Genomic DNA, 14267 nt, shown 5'->3' with positions numbered 1-14267 from the left:
CCCTCCTGCTCCGCCCCTACCCCTACCCATGCTCTAAATAAATAAATAAAAATTTAAAATCTTTAAAAATAAATAAAATTTAAAATAAAAATAAAAGACCCAAGGGGAAAAAAAACAATAAAAAACCCAAACAAGGAAAGGGCTCTATTGCTACAAAGATAGATTCATGTATGTGCCCAGGGGTGAACAGTCTTTGGGTACATGGCCATTCTCTGGCTGTGTATAGAGGCAGAATGTTGCCACTTCCCTGTGAACCTACAGGAAAATGATCTCCAGGAAGGATATGCACGTTCAGTGAAGGATCTCACCTAACTTTTCTGTAAAACAGTCCAAAAGACTGAGCAGCATGAGGACTGAGCACCTCACCCACATCTGCCTGTGAAATAAGTCCATTTCAGGTCTGGGATGTCATTGTCCACTGTGATTATGAACCATATCAACCTACACCTCTATTGATCGAAATTCAGTAAGGCAGTGTTTCCAAGCTTTGCTCCATGTCATGGTCATCCGGGGTTTTTAAAAATTCTGTGGCATCACGCACTGTGTGCCTTTTTGTGTCTGGCTGTTTTCACTTGAGGATAATGCTTTCAAAGTCCATCCATCCTGTAGCAAATACAAAGCTTCATTCTTTTTATGAATACTATCCTATTGTATGGATACATCACATATCATTTATGTATTCATCCACTGATGGACATTTGAGTTACTTCCACCTTTTGGCCACTGTGAAAAAGAATAAACAAATTTACAGAGACAGAATTAATTCAGAGTGATGGTTGCAAGGGCGGGGGGAAAAGGAAAATGAACTGCTTAATGGGTATGGGGTTTCAATTTGATGTCTGGAATTAGATGTGACCACTGCACAACATTGTAAATGTAGTTAATGCTACTGAATTATACCTTTTTAAATGGTTACAATAAAAAATTTTAATAAATTAATAACTATAATCTTACTGCAAAAAAAAGATTTTTTTGTATATTTTTTATTGGAGTTCGACTTGCCAACATATAGTATAACACCCAGTGCTCATCCCATCAAGTGCCCCACTCGGTGCCCATCACCCAGTCACCCCATTCCCCACCCCCACCCCCGCCCACCTCCCCTTCCACTACCTTGTTCGTTTCCGAGAAAAAGAATTTATTTTTTTTTAAGTAGGCTCCTCACCCAGCCTGGAGCCCAACACAGGACTTAAACTGAGGACCCCAAGATCAAGACCTGAGCTGAGATCAAGAGTTGGATGCTTGGGAACTTTCCAGAAGGCTCAGTGAGACCCGGAGGAGCGGCGGCTGCCCCAGCTGCGCCCAGCAACGCGCTCCTTCCCGCTCCCGCACACCGGCCTCGGCCCTCTCACCGGCGGTAGAAAATGGTGAAAGAAACCACTTACTATGATGTTTTGGGGGTCAAACCCAATGCCACCCAGGAGGAATTGAAAAAGGCTTAGAGGAAACTGGCCTTGAAGTACCACCCTGATAAGAATCCAAATGAAGGAAAGAAGTTTAAACAGATTTCTCAAGTTTATGAAGTGCTCCCTGATGCAAAGAAAAGGGAATTATATGGCAAAGGAGGAGAACAGGCAATTAAAGAAGGTGGAGCTGGTGGTGGTTTTGGCTCCCCCCATGGACATCTTTGATATGTTTTTTGGAGGAGGAGGCAGGATGCAGAGAGAAAGGAGAGGTAAAAATGTTGTATATCAGCTCTCAGTAACCTTAGAAGATTTATATAATGGTGCAACAAGAAAACTAGCTCTGCAAAAGAATGTGATTTGCGATAAATGTGAAGCCCGAGGTGGTAAGAAAGGGGCAGTCGAATGTTGTCCCAATTGCTGGGGTACTGGAATGCAAATAAGAATTCATCAGATAGGACCTGGAATGGTTCAGCAAATTCAATCTGTGTGCATGGAATGCCAGGGCCATGGGGAACGGATCAGTCCTAAAGATAGATGTAAAAGCTGCAACGGAAGGAAGATAGTTTGAGAGAAGAAGATTCTAGAAGTGCACATTGACAAAGGCATGAAAGATGGCCAGAAGATATCATTCCATGGTGAGGGAGACCAGGAACCAGGACTGGAACCAGGAGATATTATCATTGTTTTAGATCAGAAGGACCATGCTGTTTTTACTCCACAAGATCTTTTCACGTGTATGGATATACAGCTGGTTGAAGCCCTGTGTGGCTTTCAAAAGCCAGTATCTACTCTTGACAACCGAACCATCGTCATCACCTCTCTTCCAGGTCAGATTGTCAAGGATGGGGATATCAAGTGTGTGCTAAATGAAGGCATGCCAATTTATTGTAGACCATATGAGAAGGGTCGCCTAATCATTGAATTTAAGGTAAACTCCCCGAGAATGGCTTTCTCTCTCCTGATAAACTTTCTTTGCTGGAAAAACTCCTACCTGAGAGGAAGGAAGTAGAAGAGACTGAGGAAATGGACCAGGTAGAACTGGTGGACTTTGATCCCAATCAGGAAAGATGGCGCCATTACAATGGGGAAGCCTATGAGGATGTTGAACATCATCCTAGGGGTGGTGTTCAGTGTCAGTCCTCTTAATGGGGCCAGTGAATAACACTGCTGCTGGCATTTTATATGCAGTAGTGGATGAGTGAAGGACAATAATCGAAGCTCACTACTTGCTATTGTTTTTGTTTTAATATTCAACTATAGTAGTGTTTTAAAAGTTAAATGAAGAAAAAATAAAATAAATAAAAGTTAAATGAAGAATAAACTCAAATATAAAAGCTCTGACTTTGCCCTGTATGTATGATGACTTCAGTGTGCAAGATAAGTTTAATACTGTAAAAACTACTTTAAAAAAAAATCTCCCCATATAAATAATAGTGAAAGGGAATGTAAGGGAAGGGAGAAGAAATGTGTGGGACATATCAGAAAGGGAGACAGAACATAAAGACTCCTAACTCTGGGAAATGAACTAGAGGTGATGGAAGGGGAGGAGGGTGGGGGGTGGGGGGGAATGTGTGACGGGCACTGAGGGGGGCACTTGACGGGATGAGCACTGGGTGTTATTCTGTATGTTGGTAAATTGAACACCAATAAAAAATAAATTTATTATTAAAAAAAAAATCTCCCCTAGCATTTGTTAAGCCATACTTTGTAATTGACTGCAGCTCTATGTATATGAAACAGTTCAGACTGAAATGTAGGTGTATGTATTGACTTCAGTGTATGACCCTTAATTGTTAAGCTATGAAGTTAAAACTTGTATTTAATTGGCAGTCAGACAAAGAATTTATTAATTTGTAGAGAAGTGTAGGTCTGTAGTTATGTTAAGTGGGATTCATTGTGATGCCTCTGCATTTTATTGCCTCAACTGTTACTTGAAGATGGCATGCTATGTAATTTGGCCTGTGGTATCAGTGATAGAAAGGATACCTCTCTAAAGAAGGGATTTATCATATGCTGCTGCTTGAGGGCTTGCACTTGTAAAATTGCATTCCCTTCTGCTGTGCCATCTTTTTTTAAAATATATATATTATATATAAAATAAATATTTTATATATATGTATATATATACATATATATATATACATATATATATAAATCAGTCCTGGTTACACCTTTTTTCCTTCTCTTTGGACCATGATAAACTTCAGAGTAGTGACTTCGGGAGCAGGGTAACTAGAGTGAGGAGACATTTACATGGAGAAGTTAATTTGCGTGTATGAGACAGGAAGGTGTCTTCTAAGTATGTGATAGGCCTACTTTAAACCATTTAACTTATGCTCCGAAGTAACTGTAATTTCATGTTGGTAGTATAGCAAATTATGATGAGTAGCTTTAATTGTATGTTTAAAAGTCATGTTCACAGGCTTAAATCTGGAATCAGAATTAAGCAATAGAAATGTATGAATGTCTCCTTAATATACTGATTACAAAGCATTTCCAATGTGTCAAAAAAAAAAAAAAAAAGAGTTGGATGCTTAACCAATGGAGCCACCCAGCACCCTCAAAAGGACTTTAAAATAATAATAAAATGGTTATACTGATAAAATGTTATGATATATATTTCCTGAGCCCCACTAAATCAGTTCTCTGGGAATGGGAGCCAGGCACTGGTATTTTTAAATTTAAATTCAATTAGCCAACATCATTAGTTTCAGATCATTAGTTTCAGATTGAACATCAGTTCAATAATTTATCAGTTACACATAACACCCAGTGCTCATCACATCACGTGCCCTCTTTAATACCCATCATCCAGTTACTCCATCCCTCCACCCACCTCACCTCTAGCAACTCTTAGTTTGTATCCCAGAGTTAGGAGTCTCTCATGGTTTGTCTCCTCTCTGATTTCTTCCCATTCAGTTTTCCTCCCTTCCTCTATGATTCTCTGCACTGTTTCTTATATTCTATATATGAGTCAAACCATAGAATTGTCTTTCTTTAATTGACTTATTGCACTCAGCATAATATCCTCCAGTTCCATCCATGTTGGTGTAAATGGTAAGTATTCATCCTTTCTAATGGCTGAGTAATATTCCATTGTATATATACCACATCTTCTTTATGCATTCATCATCTCAGCTCCTTCCGCAGTTTGTCTATTGTGGACATTGCTGCTATGAACATTGGGGAGCAAGTTCAATAAGATCACTACATTTGTATCTTTGGAGTAAATACCCAGTAGTGCAATTGCTGGATCATAGGGTAGCTCTATTTTTAACATCTTGAGGAACCTCCACGCTGTTTTTCCAGAGTGACTATACCAGTTTGCATTCCTGCCAGCAGTGTAAGAGGGTTCCCCTTTCTCCACATCATTGTCAACATTTGTTTCTTCCTGTCATGTTAATTTTAGCCATTCTGAGTGGTGTGAGGTGGTATCTCATTGTGGTTTTGATTTGTGTTTCCCTAAAGAAAACCATAGCTGGGGGCATCACAATGCCAGATTTCAAGTTGTACTGCAAAGCTGTGGTCATCAAGACAGTGTGGTACTGGCACAAAAACAGACACATAGATCAATGGAACAGAATAGAGAATCCAGAAGTGGACCCTCAACTTTATGGTCAACTAATATTCAACAGAGGAAAGACTATCCACTGGAAGAAAGACAGTCTTCAATAAATGGTGCTGGGAAAATTGGACATCCACATGCAGAAGAATGAAACTAGACCACCCTCTTTCACCATACACAAAGATAAACTCAAAATGGATGAAAGATCTAAATGTGAGACAAGATTCCATCAAAATCCTAGAGGAGAACACAGGCAACACCCTTTTTGAACTCAGCCACAGTAACTTCTTGCAAGATACATCCACGAAGGCAAAAGAAACAAAAGCAAAACTGAACTATTGGGACTTCATCAAGATAAGAAGCTTTTGCACAGCAAAGGATACAGTCAACAAAACTAAAAGACAACCTACAGAATGGGAGAAGATATTTGCAAATGACGTATCAGATAAAGGGCTAGTTTCCAAGATCTATAAAGAACTTATTAAACTCAACACCAAAGAAACAAACAATCCAATCATGAAATGGGCAAAAGACATAAACAGAAATCTCACAGAGGAAGACATAGACATGGCCAACAAGCATATGAGAAATTGCTCTGCATCACTTGCCATCAGGGAAATACAAATCAAAACCACAATGAGATACCACCTCACACCAGTGAAAATGGGGAAAATTAACAAGGCAGGAAACCACAAATGTTGGAGAGGATGCGGAGAAAAAGGAACTCTCTTGCACTGTTGGTGGGAATGTGAACTGGTGCAGCCACTCTGGAAAACTGTGTGGAGGTTCCTCAAAGAGTTAAAAATAGACCTGCCCTACGACCCAGCAATTGCACTGCTGGGATTTACCCCAAAGATCAGATGCAATGAAACGCCGGGACACCTGCAACCCGATGTTTATAGCAGCAATGTCCACAATAGCCAAACTGTGGAAGGAGCCTCGGTGTCCAACGAAAGATGAATGGATAAAGAAGATGTGGTTTATGTATACAATGGAATATTACTCAGCCATTAGAAATGACAAATACCCACCATTTGCTTCAACGTGGATGGAACTGGAGGGTATTATGCTGAGTGAAATAAGTCAATCGGAGAAGGACAAACATTATATGTTCTCATTCATTTGGGGAATATAAATAATAGTGAAAGGGAATAGAGGGGAAGGGAGAAGAAATGGGTAGGAAATATCAGAAAGGGAGACAGAACATGGAATACTCCTAACTCTGGGAAACGAACTAGGGGTGGTGGAAGGGGAGGAGGGCAGGGGTGGGGATGACTGGATGGTGGGCACTGAGGGGGGGCACTTGACAGGATGAGCACTGGGTGTTATTCTGTATGTTGGCAAATTGAACACTAATAAAAAATAAATTTATTATTTAAAAAAATAAAATAAAATAAAATAAAATAAAATAAATAAAAATGATTTGCATCTCCCTGATGCCAAGTGATGGGGAGCATTTTTCCATGTGTCTGTTGGCCATGTGTAGGTCTTCTTTAGAGAAATGTCTGTTCATGTCTTTTACCCATTTTTTGACTGGATTATTTGTTTTTTGTATGTTGAATTTGATAAGTTCTTTATAGATCTTGGATATCAACATATTTATAACACCTGCTCAGCAACTCCAACATGCAACCATGCTGGAGAAGCAGGAATATAAGGGAAGGAGGAAGGGGCCATATGATTGAAGCACATCCACTTCCCAGGACTGGCTCAAGTGTTCTCTCTTCCAAGACCCACCCTGACCATCCTGTCCCCACGTTTAGTCCTTCTCTGTCACCCCCATCTGATCTGTTTCTATTTTAAACATGGGTTACCATCCAAATTATCTTGCTTATTAATTTATTCAGTTATAATCTGTTCCTTCCCACAAAACTAATGGTTTTCAACCTTGTAACCCTTTTGATTCACCTGGGTTCCTTTTCAAAAATATCAATGCCAAGGGGCACCTGAGTGGCTCGGTAAGTTAAGCGTCTAACTCTTGATTTTGGCTTAGGTCATGATCTCAGGGTGGTGAGATCAAGCCCTGTGTCTGGCTCCAAAGATTCTCCCTCTCCCTCTGCCCCTTCACCCCCCACATGTGTGTGTACACATATGTATGCACACATGCACTCTCTCAAAAAAGAAAATGTAAAGACCCCACCTCGATCACTTAAATCTGAATCTTCTGGAAGAGGACCCAGGTATCTATATTTTAAGAGCTTCCCAAGTAACTGCAGCATGCAGCCATGGAGAAGTCTTGCCCTGGTGTGTAAGCCCCTGAAGGCTGTGTATCCAAAGCTCCAAAAACCGGTTCTGACCCAGTGCCTGCCAAATGGCCCAGGGATACCTGCTCACTTTCCATAGGTTGTTTTATTTCTTCCTTGGAACAGTTTTCCAAGTAGGTATTAACCAGATGGGGCGATTCCAGATCAGAAAGGTTGTGATTTGCCTGCTGCCAAACCAGAATGGGAATGCAGTGTGGGGACAGCTCAGCCCCACTCCCCATGCTGGGCCAGGTCAGCGGTCTTCTCAGGACTCCCACAGCCTGCTGCACCCCCATCTCACCACTGGTCACCATAAATTCTGTCTGTAGGCTGTCTGGATCCTCCTTGAGAGCTCCATGTGGACAGCTCACCATCATAAAATAAAACAATAAAATGTTATCAAATAATAAAATCAGACCACTATTAAATTAATAATCTAATTAACATTAAATTAATTAGACCACTATAATTAATATTCTAATTCATAGATTTAATTAAGTGATTAACTAACAGTTACACCAGCCCCTGGTACTCACTCCTTCCTCCTTACCATCCTGATTCACACTCCGCGAAGATTTCTTGAACACCTATTTTTGACCCCACATCTTGCATTAGATGTTTTCATACTACAGTCTTGATGAGGGAGATTATATTATTCCCAGTTTATACCTGTAGGGTTAGGGAATATTAGGGTCTATTCTGACAATGACAGGTACTTTCTCCCAATTCATAGACATTTATTGAACATTTCCATAAGCTATGCTGGGTGCTGAGTAAAAGCTACATGTGTAGCTTACTCTCTCATCAGCCAACTGTCCCCTGGGGAGGGTAGACCTCAAATTGGCATTATAAGAGTAATGTGAATGCCTAGGGGAAGTAGAGGGAGGGGAGCCCTGGAAGTTGAGATCTTACCTGGTCCAGCGAGGGCTCAGAGATGGCCTCCTACAGAAGCTTTATTTTACCTGACAATCAATTGATCTTTTAACAGTCAAAAGTAGTGGTTATCACTCCCCAGCTGAGAATTCCTCAATGGCTCTTCATCACCTATCAGATAGAGGACCAATTCATTTCACTTTGCCTGACACTTCTGCACTTTTTTAGTACTGAAATACCCACATCCCAGAAAATCCATAAGTCCTGGTCAAACAAGGATGATTGGCCTCCCCAAAACCCAACAAAATTCAGACTCCCTAGAGTGGATTCAAGCCCATTCATTATTCCATCCCTTCCTGGATTTCCCATCTAGACTCGCTTCTCACCACCACCATCCTTTACACTTGATTCTCCAGCCACATGGGATTAGTCATGGTACCTTGAAGCCACCAAGTCCTCTCCTTTATCTCTGACATTGCCCATCTTGGGCTCCCTATGATTGGGCTGCTTCTCCCATATGCCCACCTTAGAAAGCACCTATTCATTCTTCAGTCTTGGATGAAATGCCAGCTCTTCTGGGAAGCTAACTTGCAACCCTATAACTTCTAGGCATGCATCCCTTCATAGAGTCTTTACACCAGGTTGTCTTCCTCTGGATAACTAGTGGTTGGATAATTCTGATTAATATAATTAATTTAACTAGTTGATTAATTAACTCAGTATTACTAAGGCCCATAGTGATACACTGTTCTTTTGCACATTGACACTGTGTAAATATATATCTTATTAGAAAAAACAAAAAAAAGAAAAGAAAAGCCAGGACCTTCTTAAGTCCTGTCATTGGTGTACTAAGGAACAATTGATGAGGAACTATCTCTGCCATTCTTCATTTCAGGAGACAATTGGACATCCCAGAGCATTCATCTTCCAGCTCTTCCTTCTTGTGCACCTACCTAACTCTGAGTGTCATGTCCAAACATGGCCCTGCCCCCAGGACTGGATCCACCTGCTTCCATGAAGAAGGGGTGCCTCAGGAAATATCCTTTTCAATCCCAGCCATATGAGCTGGATCCTCCTTTTTTTCCTTCTTCAAATTTTTATTTAAATTCTCGTTAGTTAATATACCATGGAGCACTGGTTGCAGGAGTAGAATTTAGTGACTTATCACTTACACATAACTCCCAGCACTCATCACAACAAGTGCCCTCCTTAATGCTCAGCACCCATTTAGCCCATCCCTCACCCACCACCCCTCCAGGAATCCTCAGTTTGTCCTCTATCATTAAGAGTCTCTTATGGTTTGCTTCCCTCTCTCCCTTTTCCCCCTTTCTCCCATGTTCATCTGTTTTGTTTCTTAAATTCCACATATGAGTGAAATAATATGCTAGTTGTCTTTGACTGACTTAATTCACTCAGCATAGTACACTCTAGCTTCATCCACATCATTGCAAATGGCAAGATTTTATTCTTTTTGATGGCTGAGTAATAGCCCATTTATTTCTTTATCCATTCATCAGTCAAGGAAATTTGGGGAGCTGGACCCTCTTAAGGCATCTAAGACACTCAGTGGTGTGATGAAACCAGTTCATCCCAACTCCACATTCACTGATGCTGTGTTGATAACTTGAAATCAGCCACCATGGGAATATTTACATGATAGAAGTTGTCAAACACCGCAAATTAGGCCTTTTTTTTCCCTTTGTGTTGTTTCTTTGCTTGCTTGCTTGCTTACTTGTTTGTTTACAACAAGTCAGTTGTTAAACACTTTTCAGCACTCCATTGCAAATATCCATACTCTCAATTCTTTCCCCTAAGATCCAATCTTCTTAGCTGACCAGACTCTATGAAAGAATGAGATTTTAAGAAGGCAGAAGGTGGTAGAAGTATAGTTTAGCTAAAATGTTTGGTCTGAGATGAAGATGGGATGTTGGGTACTTTTCGATTAGGTCTTTCTCTAGTTTTTATTTCTCTTCCAATGAACAACATATGCTTTTTACACCATCACAGAACAAGATGATGACATGTCTCCCAGGGCACCTCCACAGATGATTCCATGTACTCCCAGATGTGTTGTCCTGTCCCCTTTTGGAATGACCAAAACTTACCTGGGTCATTGTGAAGAAACATGAGAGGGGATGCTTTCCTACATGCTACACATACACAGCCCCCAAGCTCTACCCCTGCACAGAAAGCACATGATTGGGACATTCTATAATTAATATTTATTACAGCTCTAGAGATGCACTTTGCAACGCCTGTGGATGCTATTGTGACGATGAAGATAAGATTGTAATCTTCATAAAGACAAAGACTACTGAGTTTTATTTGCCAATATTGGCCTGGCATCAGACACAATATCCAGTTAATATTTGCTGAATAAATTAAATGAAGTAGGAGGATAACCAGGAAGAGGAAGAGGGGATGATAGAAAAGAAGAAAGCAGAGCATTCTTCTATATGCCAAGAAAGAACATTGCTGGGTGTTTTACATATGAGCTATCTCTCTGAATCTCCACCAGTCCTAGAAGATAATATTCATTTCTTATAAGAGGAAACTGAAGCTTATAAAACTAGCTTATGTTGCTGATGATACAGGGATATGGGCACTCTCTCATATATTACTTAAGTTGGAAAGCAAATCACTAAAGCCTTTTGAGAAGGCAAGTTAGCAGCCAAAATTTAGCAAGATTTTTGATGCCTTATGCCCTTAAAACCAATAATTTCACATGTAGGAATTCTTCTCCAGAAAAGTTTCAATCTTGTGCCTAAAGAGGAATGTACAGGCTGTTCATGGAAAATAACAAGGTTATGTGCCTTGGAAAAAAAGAAAACAAAAAAAAAAAAACTGGAAACACTTGAATGTCCAATCAGCAAGGGAATGACTTAAAAAATTACTGTCCATTTATTCTATGGTATATCGTGCAATTTATAAAACCAATGATGCAACAATGTCCTGGATGACTAAAATGGGAAAAAAAAGGAAAATACTAATTGTTGGCTTGGATTTGGAACCTCTGGGGACTGCTAATGGGAGGGTAAAAGTGGTACAATCCTTTGGGAAATGGTTTGGCAATAACTACTGAAGTTATATATATTTTCTCTATTATCCAGCACTTTTACTTATAAGTGTATACCCAATAGAAATGTGTATGTATGTTTTTTTTAAAAGGTATTTACTAATGTACATAGCACCATGGCACATAATCTCAAAAAAAACCCAGAAATCTCCCAAATATCCATTAATACCAAACTGGATAAATAAACTGTAATATATTCACACAGTGGAATATTATAAAGTATACATCCTCAATGAGAGCAATATTTTACCTACCCAGGGACAAACTGACTTGAGGGAAGTAAAAAATATACAGATATACATACAAAATAGAGATAGAGACAGAGATAGAGATAGAGATATAGAGATAGAGATAGAGATAGAGATAGAGATAGAGATAGAGATAGAGATAGGTAGATCCATGACAGACATATAGATACATATACAGTATATCTGTAGTATTAAAGTTCATGGAGGGACAACTAGGAACAATGTCTAACATGGCTTCTTGTTGATGAAGTTTTGGAATATAGGTGAAGTTTGGTGGGGTGAGGTCTGGAGCCGATGACCAAGAAAGAATTCTTGAGGCGTCTTTGGTGCAAAATGGTGGTTTTATTAAAGCACAGGGACAGGACCCATGGGCAGGAAGAGCTGCTTCCCCCGGGCCTGTGAGGGGTGGCTGATTATATACCTGGGAGATGGGAGGGATTTGAGGATAGTGTACTCTCTAATGAATTTTGGAAGCAAGGTTTCCAGGACCTTGAGGGGGCTATTGTTGGGAAAAGTCACTTATTACCATCTAATAAAACTTGAGTCATGAGACCCTTCAGATGTATATGGATGGGCCATGTGCTTGGAGGATGATTGCCAACATGTATCTTGGGGGTTTAGAGATAAAGGGAATTTCTAAAGGAATTTTAATATGTTAAAGTAGACTTACAGGATTCTGGGGGTCAGGCTAAGATTGCCTTTTGCCCTTAGCAAAGTATTAACATAGAGGCAGTTGAGTCCATAGAGAGGAATGTCCCTCTGCCTGTTTCAAGGGCTTGTCAATGTGCTGTCCCAGGCTTGTGCCGTGTCCTCAGCCAGCCCTGTGTTCTCCCATCATTGTGAGGAGACAATAATGAAAAAAGATTGAAAAATACAGTTATAAAGCAATAAGATTGAGAATCTACAGCTGCATGCAAAAAGGATTGAATCAAAAAAAAAAAAAAAAAAGGATTGAATCTCACAAACATTATGTTGGAGTGAATGATGCCAGATACAGAAGAGAACATATCATGTGATTCCATTTATATAAAGTCCCAATAGCAGGAAGAGTTAATCTGCAGTGTTCTATATGAAGATAGTGTTTGGGGAAGGCAGGAGCAGGATAGTGACAAGAAAGGAAGCAGGAGAGGAAATCCAGGGGCAGCTAGCTATTCACATCTTTTTCCTTGATCAAATCCTGGTGTGTTCAATGTGTGAAAATTCATTGAGTTGCATGCACATTTATTTATAATTTGTGCTCTTTTCTACATATAGTTTATCTTCAATGAAAAAAATTTGTTTAAGATTTTATTTATGTATTTGACAGAGAAAGCACACAAGAAGAGGGAAAGGAAGAGGGAGAGGGAGAAGTAGACTACCCGCTGAGCAGGGATCCAGATGTGAGCCCTATCCGAGGACCCTGAGATCATGACCTGAGCCCAAGGCAGACGCTTATTCAACTGAGCCACTCAGGCACCCTTCCATGAAAAACGTTTTAAAAGAAAACCAAAAATGAGTTTGATCCATATAGAATGACATGGAAAGATGACCCAGACATATAATTAAGTGAACAAAGCAAGTAACAGAACAATTTGGTGAAATGAGCCAAGATATACATAACAAACAGCTATAAATATGTAGATCAATGCAGGGATGGGGATTTGCAGGAAAACTAACAAGTCTAGTGCCTGGGCTACCTTGACACAAAAGGAAGAATTAAGGGAAAATGAGAATGTTTCAGGGTGTTTTTTTATTTTGCTATTGTGGTAAGACACACATAACAAAATTTACCATTTTCACCATTTTTAAGTGTACAGTTCAGTGGCACTAAGTACATTCACATGGTTGTACAACCATGACCACCATCCATCACTAGAACATTTTCATCTTGCAAAACTGAAACTCTGTCCCCATTTACACTAACTCCCCACTCCTCAGACTCTGGCATCTGGTGCCCACCATTCTACTTTCTCTTTCTATGAATCTGGCTACTCTAGGGACTTCATATAAGTGGAATCAGACAGTATTTGTCCTTTTTTGGTCTGGCTTATTTCACTTAGAATAATAATGTCCTTGAGTTTCATCCATATTATAACATGTGTCAGAATGTCCTTCCTTCTTTTTTTTTTTTAATAATAAATTTATTTTTTATTGGTGCTCAATTTGCCAACATACAGAATAACACCCAGTGCTCATCCCGTCAAGTGCCCCCCTCAGTGCCCGTCACCCATTCACCCCCACCCTCCACCCTCCTCCCCTTCCACCACCCCTAGTTCGTTTCCCAGGGTTAGGAGTCTTTATGTTCTGTCTCCCTTTCTGATATTTCCTACCCATTTCTTCTCCCTTCCCCTCTATTCCCTTTCACTATTATTTATATTCCCCAAATGTATGAGAACATATAATGTTTGTCCTTCTCCGACTGACTCATTTCACTCAGCATAATACCCTCCAGTTCCATCCACGTTGAAGCAAATGGTGGGTATTTGTCGTTTCTAATGGCTGAGGAATATTCCATTGTATACATAAACCACATCTTCTTTATCCATTCATCTTTCGATGGACACCGAGGCAATGTCCTTCCTTCTTAAGGCTAACCAATACTCCATCGCACTCCATCTAACCAATACTCCATCGCACGGGTGCACCACATTTTGTCTATCCACAAAATGAGCTATCACAAATAATGTTACTCTGAATACTAGTGTAAATATCTGTTGGAAACCCTATTTTCATTATTCTGTATAAATACACAGAACTGGAATTGCTGTATTAAATGGTAATTCTATATTTACTATTTTTTTCTACAGTGTTCTACAGTGGCTGTAATATTCAATAGGAATGTTCTGTACTGAATACATTTCAGTATTGTCTGAACAT

At 39.9% G+C, this 14267-nt stretch overlaps 1 pseudogene; it reads left to right on the top strand.

Moving 5' to 3' along the window:
- Nucleotides 1-1308: 1308 nt before the first annotated feature.
- Nucleotides 1309-2604, top strand: LOC100684394 (annotated as a pseudogene).
- Nucleotides 2605-14267: the final 11663 nt, after the last annotated feature.

The sequence above is a fragment of the Canis lupus genome, chromosome 20 (genome assembly GCF_011100685.1).
Source record: "Canis lupus familiaris isolate Mischka breed German Shepherd chromosome 20, alternate assembly UU_Cfam_GSD_1.0, whole genome shotgun sequence".
NCBI lineage: Eukaryota > Metazoa > Chordata > Mammalia > Carnivora > Canidae > Canis > Canis lupus.
This window is presented reverse-complemented; position numbering and strand designations above follow the sequence as displayed.